This window comes from Cupressus sempervirens, chromosome 1 (genome assembly GCF_028749045.1).
Source record: "Cupressus sempervirens isolate cs-2001-9-10 chromosome 1, ASM2874904v1, whole genome shotgun sequence".
Taxonomy (NCBI): domain Eukaryota; kingdom Viridiplantae; phylum Streptophyta; class Pinopsida; order Cupressales; family Cupressaceae; genus Cupressus; species Cupressus sempervirens.
This window is the reverse complement of record NC_143118.1, coordinates 180,196,429-180,202,815: the sequence shown is the minus strand read 5'-3', so window position 1 is coordinate 180,202,815 and position 6,387 is coordinate 180,196,429.

Genomic DNA, 6,387 nt, shown 5'->3' with positions numbered 1-6,387 from the left:
TTGCATTTCAGTAGAACATGTTGATCCAGTAGGAACCCTAACTACTGAATATTTGAAGAAAAAGAAAGAACACAATCAAGCAATGTTGGAGATTGCCTCTACCCTAAGCTATGCTGAATTAGGTGATATCAAAGGCCTTAAGAATGCAAAGAAGATGTAGGATGCCCTAGATACCATCTTTGGAGGAGACAAAAATAGTCAAAGAGCCAATTCAGAGAGCCTCAGAGGTAAGTTTGATGACATGAGAATAGAAGAAGGTGAGAATATTGCTCAATATGTTGCTAAAATAAAAGAAGTTGTTAGTGCAATAAAAGGTGCTACTAGTAAAATAGATGATGATACTATGTTGAGTAAAGTTTTGAGAACATTATTTCTTGTGTATGCCATTAGAGTATCTACAATCCAAGAGCTAAGATGTATACCAGGAAATTATCTAACCCTTGAAGATCTGGTAGGAAGACTCACTACTTTTGAGATATCTAATTTCTACAACTACAGACCAGAGAGTATTGAATTAGCTTTCAAAGTAAAATTATTATTGAAATATTTTGAGGAGGTAAAGTAGAAGAAGAATAAAAGGAAGATAAAATATTCATCTAGTGACAGTAACATAGATGAGGAAGACATTGAACAATTTGAAGCATTGTTGGCCATAAGATTTCACAGAGGAAAAGGCAAGTTCAAAGGTAAGTTACCTATCATTTTTTTTTAATTGCAATGAAGTTGGTCATATTGCAACAAGATGTACATAGAAAATGAACTTTAGAGAAGGGAACAAGCACAAAAATAGAAGAGAAGATGATGGAAGAGACTACAGAGACAAAGGCAAGAAGTCATGCTACATTGCTAATGAATATGACTATGATGAAAATGATGATGAAGTGGTATATGTTGCAATGAAAGATGAATCTAATGAGGATGAGGCAATTACACTTATGACTTGTGTGAACAAGAATGATAAATGGGTCATTGATAGTGGATGATCACATCACATAACTGTGGACAAAAGTAAGTTCATTACCTTAACCTGTTATGATGGAAATAGTGTAAGATTTGGTAATGATGCACCACGTTTGATAAAATGAAAAGGGTCTATCAAACTCATAGAAAAGATTTCATGTGATAATGCTTATTATGTTGAAGGATTGAATTATAACTTTTTAAGTGTGTCACAATTGAATAATTTGAGATGCAAAGTTGAGTTAGAAAATAAATTAGCCAAAAGATATGATACAAATGGAAACTTGATTGGAAAAGGTGATCAAACTAGAAGTAATCTATTCTATCTAGATATAAAAGATGCTACTTGTCTTATTGAAAAATTTGATGATGTTTGGCTTTGGCACAAGAGACTATGTCATGTTAATTTTGATAATCTTATTAGTATCAGCAAGATGAAAAGAGTTAGAGGTTTGTCTAAGTTGAAGAAACTAGAAAATATAATGTGCAAACAATTTCAGTTACGTAAAGTGACAAAGTAAAGCTTATACCTCTACAAAAATATTTGAAATTTTTTATACTAACTTGTGTGGACCTATTGAAATACAAAGCTACAAAGGAGATAAGTATATAATGCTATTTGTTGATGATTACTCTAGGATGATGATAGTCATGTTTCTAAAACAAAAATTAGATGCTTTTCAAATGTTTAAATGGTACTTGGCAAGAATTGAAAAATAAATACGCAAGAGTATGAAATGCTTGAGATCACATAGAGGAGGAGAATTCACTTCAAATGATTTAGAGATGTTCTGTAATGAAAAAGGAATCAAAAGACAGACATCTACACCTAGGACCCCTCCACAAGATGGAATTGTTGAAAGAAGAAATAGGTCTATAATGGATTGTGCCAAGACACTCATGATGGAGAAGAATGTTGCTCTAAAATATTGGAGATAAGTTGTAAGTACTATTGTATATACCTTGAACCATGTGCAAGTGAAGAAAGGTACTTATTCAACACCTTTTGAACTATGGTATGGTCATCCACCTAATGTGAAATACTTTAAGGTATTTGGAAGAAAATGCTATATTCCTAAAGATGTTAGGAGCAAAAAGTTTCAAGAAAAAAGTGAAGAAGATATATTCCTTGGTTACTCCACAAGAAGTAAAGCTTACAAGTGTTTAAATACTAACACTAACAAAATTGTGGAAAGTGCAAATGTGAATTTTGACGAGTTTATAGAAGCACATGAGGCTAAACCTACAAAAGAACCAGAAGAATACAAATAATTTGTCTACTATTATGAAGGAATGCTAGCTGAAGAAGATGTTACAAATCATGTTGTAAACCAATAGCAAGTCTCAACAACTGCTGAGTCACAACTTGTGAATGTCAAGTTGCATTTAGATGCTGAGTTGTAGAATGAGGAAAATGCACATTCTAACTTTGAGATTAGCACACATGAGAGAGATGCCAAAATGCCTAAAAGAGATGTACACAGTGATACTGAAGCTAAGAGACATAGTGTAGCTACAAGAACTAAGCCTAGATTGTCTAAATATGTCAAAAGAAACCACCTTGCAAATCAAATCATTAGAGACAAAGATGCAAGGCAAATGAAAAGAAATAGGATGAGAAGTGAATCATGTTTGTTGAGCATGAAGGAAGCCAAGATAGTGAGAGATGCATTGGAAGATGATGACTCGTAAAAGGCTATGGAAGAAGAAATACAATAGATAGAAACGAACAAGACTTGGAGTCTAGTTCCTAGACTAGAAGATAAGAATGTGATTCGCATAAAATGGGTATTTAGCAAAAATTTAGGTGAGAATGGTGAAGTGATAAGAAACAAAGCAAGACTAGTTTGTAAAGGGTATGTACAAGAAGAAAGAATTAACTATGCTGAAACATTTGCCCCTGTTGTAAGAATGGAAGGAATGAGAATTCTACTTTCTTATGCTTCATACAAAGGTTTCAAAGTTTAAAAAATGGATGTCAAGTCTACATTTCTGAATGGCTGATGCAGGAGCATCCTGAAGTATAAGGGCAATCTTGTGTCACCCAAAAAAAAAGTACTTAGACTTAGTTTTTGTTTAATGTGTTTTCATTTCTCGATACCCGTTTTGGTCAAATAAAGTTTCCAACTCTCACAGTTCCACTATCAGTGTTCTAGGATAGAGTATTTGAACACCTTGGGATACGTGTAAATGCCAAAAAAATAAGAGTATGTAATTGAGCCATAATTTTGGTGAACTAGAAGGTGTAAATTGGTTGGATGATTGTAATTATAATTTAGAACATTCCAAAAAAAGAATCAGGTCAAAAGGCCCCACGGTTTGAAAGTTATCGCAATTTTTTTTATTTTTGGATACCTCCTAAGAATGCTTCAAAGTTAGGTTAGGGGCATTAAATGACCTTGAATAGGGCCAAAAAATGGGGGATGAGTGAAGCTGGTCCATAGGGCTATAGAGTACTTTGAGAACTTTCCAAAAATGTAAACGATTCGTCAATCAGAGCTACGGTTCAAAAGTTATGCCTCTCAAAAATTTGGTTACCATTTGTGGATTCTTCTAATTTTATGCCAACCTCTAATGCAACTTCTAGAGCCTTTTATTTGGTCAATGGATGCCAACTAGCACTTTCTAGAATTTATTCCTAATCCTTAACCCTCCGAGATCTATTTAAGAACATTTTTGGCATTGTAAAAGGTAGTTCAGAGTGGAGTTTGAGAGGAGGTACTAGGAGAAGAAATTATCTCCAGATTTATGCTATTGTAAGCCCAAAGGGCATGTTTTGGAGTCTTTTTCTCTGCACTAAGTGTACTAGCATATTTTTATAGTTAATAAATTTTTACCTTTCCTGTTGTGTCCCCATCAAGTGGTATTAGAGCAAGTTTTCCTGAGTGTGTACACAAAGCACTGACTGTGAGGCAGTTTGCACCAGGACTGTGTGGTTGTGGGTTTGAGTTAAGAAGATGCCTCCATGAAGAGAGTATGGTGGAAGGTCCTGAGCTATTAATCCTAAGGAGGTTAGATCCCTCCAAAAGTAGGTACAAGCATTGTAGGAGAAGCTCCGCAGAGGAATAAATGTTGCCACAGGCGATGAAAGTGAGGACAATAATGAAGAAGAAGAAATTGGACTGGAAGGGGAATTTGACGGGGAAGTTCTGAATCAAGTAGAGGAAAGGCTTTTTAGGGCTATTACTAAGTTTGGGAAAAGACCTACAATTGATGTGGGTGTATTTTTCAGGAAATTTGAAACTAGATGAGTTGATCGATTGGATCAATGAACTAGAAGAATACTTTGAGTAAGAGGATATCAGGGGCCTAGATAGGGTTAAGTTTGCAAAGGCCAAACTGAAATGACATGCCAAAATCTAGTGGCAAGAGGTTCAATTGGAATGAAATATAAGAGGAAAGGATAAGTTCACAAGGTGGGATCGTATGGTGGACAAATTGAAGAAGCAGTTCATTACTATTGACTACGAGCTTGATTTGTTTAAAAAGATGCATCGGTTAAAGCAAGCAGGAAAATCAGTCCAAGAATATATAGAGGAGTTTTACCAACTTCTGAATAGAGCAGGGCATGTAGAAGCAAATAATGAGAAGGTTTATCCTTATATCACTGGGTTGTGACCTAACATCTAGGAGGAATTAAGTCTAGTAAGAATGACTAGCGTTGAAGAGGCATACCAGTTTGCCCTACGAGTTGAAGAGAACCTAAATAAAAGGTTTGAAGGGAGACAAAGAGGGAATGGTCAAGTAGGAAGGGGTAGGGGTAGGTCATCCGGAGGTCGAAATGAAATCAAAAAGAAAAATGAAGATGTGGGTACTAGCAAGAACGAGAGGAACAAGGGTTTCAACCGCTCCCATGATCAAGACTTTGGAAATTAGAGAGGAAGAGGTAGAGGACATGGACAAGGAACATGAGGCTCCTGTGGTACCTATTTCCATTGCAATGAAGAAGGTCATCATGCCTTTGAATGCCCTCAACGACAAGGAAGGAAAGATAGGAGAGCTGAGGGTCAAGCTAGGGTTGCTCATGTGGATGAGGATGCACAATTATCACATTCAGAGGATGTAGAAAGAGGAGAGACTTTAGTAAATGAAAGGGTCCTACTAAGTGGTGAGATTGAACTAGGACAAAGGAGGAGTTTATTCTATACCAAGTGCAAGTGTGAGGATAAATATTGTGATGTGATCATTGATGGTGGTAGCACTGATAACTTGGTATCAAAAGAGATGGTCTCTAAGCTGAAGGTCAAGAGGTAGAAACACAGCCAGCCCTATCGGATTGCTTGGGTGAAAGATGATCATAAGGTCCTGGTAAGTGAACAATGTTTAGTGAAATTCAAAATTGGAAGTTACCATGATGAAGTTCTCTATGATATTATTCCAATGGATGTTTGCCATCTATTGTTGGGAAGATCGTGGCAGTTTGATAGGCATGTAGTACATGATGGTCATGCAAACACATACTCTCTAACAAAGGATGGAGTTTTCCACAAACTAAAGCCCATGAAAAAAGAAGGTGAAAAGATATGTAGCAGTGCTAGAATTTGTCTTGTTGATGGAAGGAAGTTCTTGGATGGCATGAAACATCAACATATGTGCTATGCTTTGATCCCTAGGAAAGAAAAAGAAGATAGTAGTGAAATACCACTTGAAGTTTCAGATTTACTAGGTGAGTTTGGAGATATCATCTTTGATAATGTTCCAGAAGGATTACCACTAGTAAGGAAAATTAGTCATCAGATAGATTTAATCCTAGGAGCTAGTTTGCCTAACAAGGCTGCTCATAGGATGACTCCTACTAAAACTGAGGAGCTAAATAGACAAGTTCAGGAGCTATTGAGGAAGGGCTTGATTCGGGAGAGCCTGAGTCCATGTGTAGTACCTACAGTATTGGCACCAAAGAAGGATGGAGAGTGGAGGATGTGTATAGACTCTTGAGCTATAAATAGGATAATCATCAAGTATCAATTTCCTTTGCCAAGAATGGATGATCTTATGGACTGCTTGAGTGGAGCTCAGTACTTCACAAAGATAGATCTCAAGAGTGGCTATCATCAGATATAGATTTGAGAAGGAGATGAGTGGAAAATAGCCTTCAAGACCAAGGAGGGTCTTTATTAGTGGTTAGTCATGCCCTTTGGATTGACAAACACCCCAAGCACCTTCATGCGGCTTATGAATGAGGTACTTAAGAAGTTCTTGGGAAAAATTTTTATTGTCTATTTGGATGATATTTTAATTTTCAGCAAGACTTTGGAAGAACATTTATTGCATATTCGTAGTGTCCTTGAAAGGTTAAGGGAAGAGAAATTGTTAATTAATCTGAAGAAGTGTATCTTTGCAAAAAAGGAAGTTAGTCTACTTGGGGTTTGTTATATCACCTGAAGGTCTCAAAATGGATCCAAAGAAGGTAAAAGCCATCTTGGAATG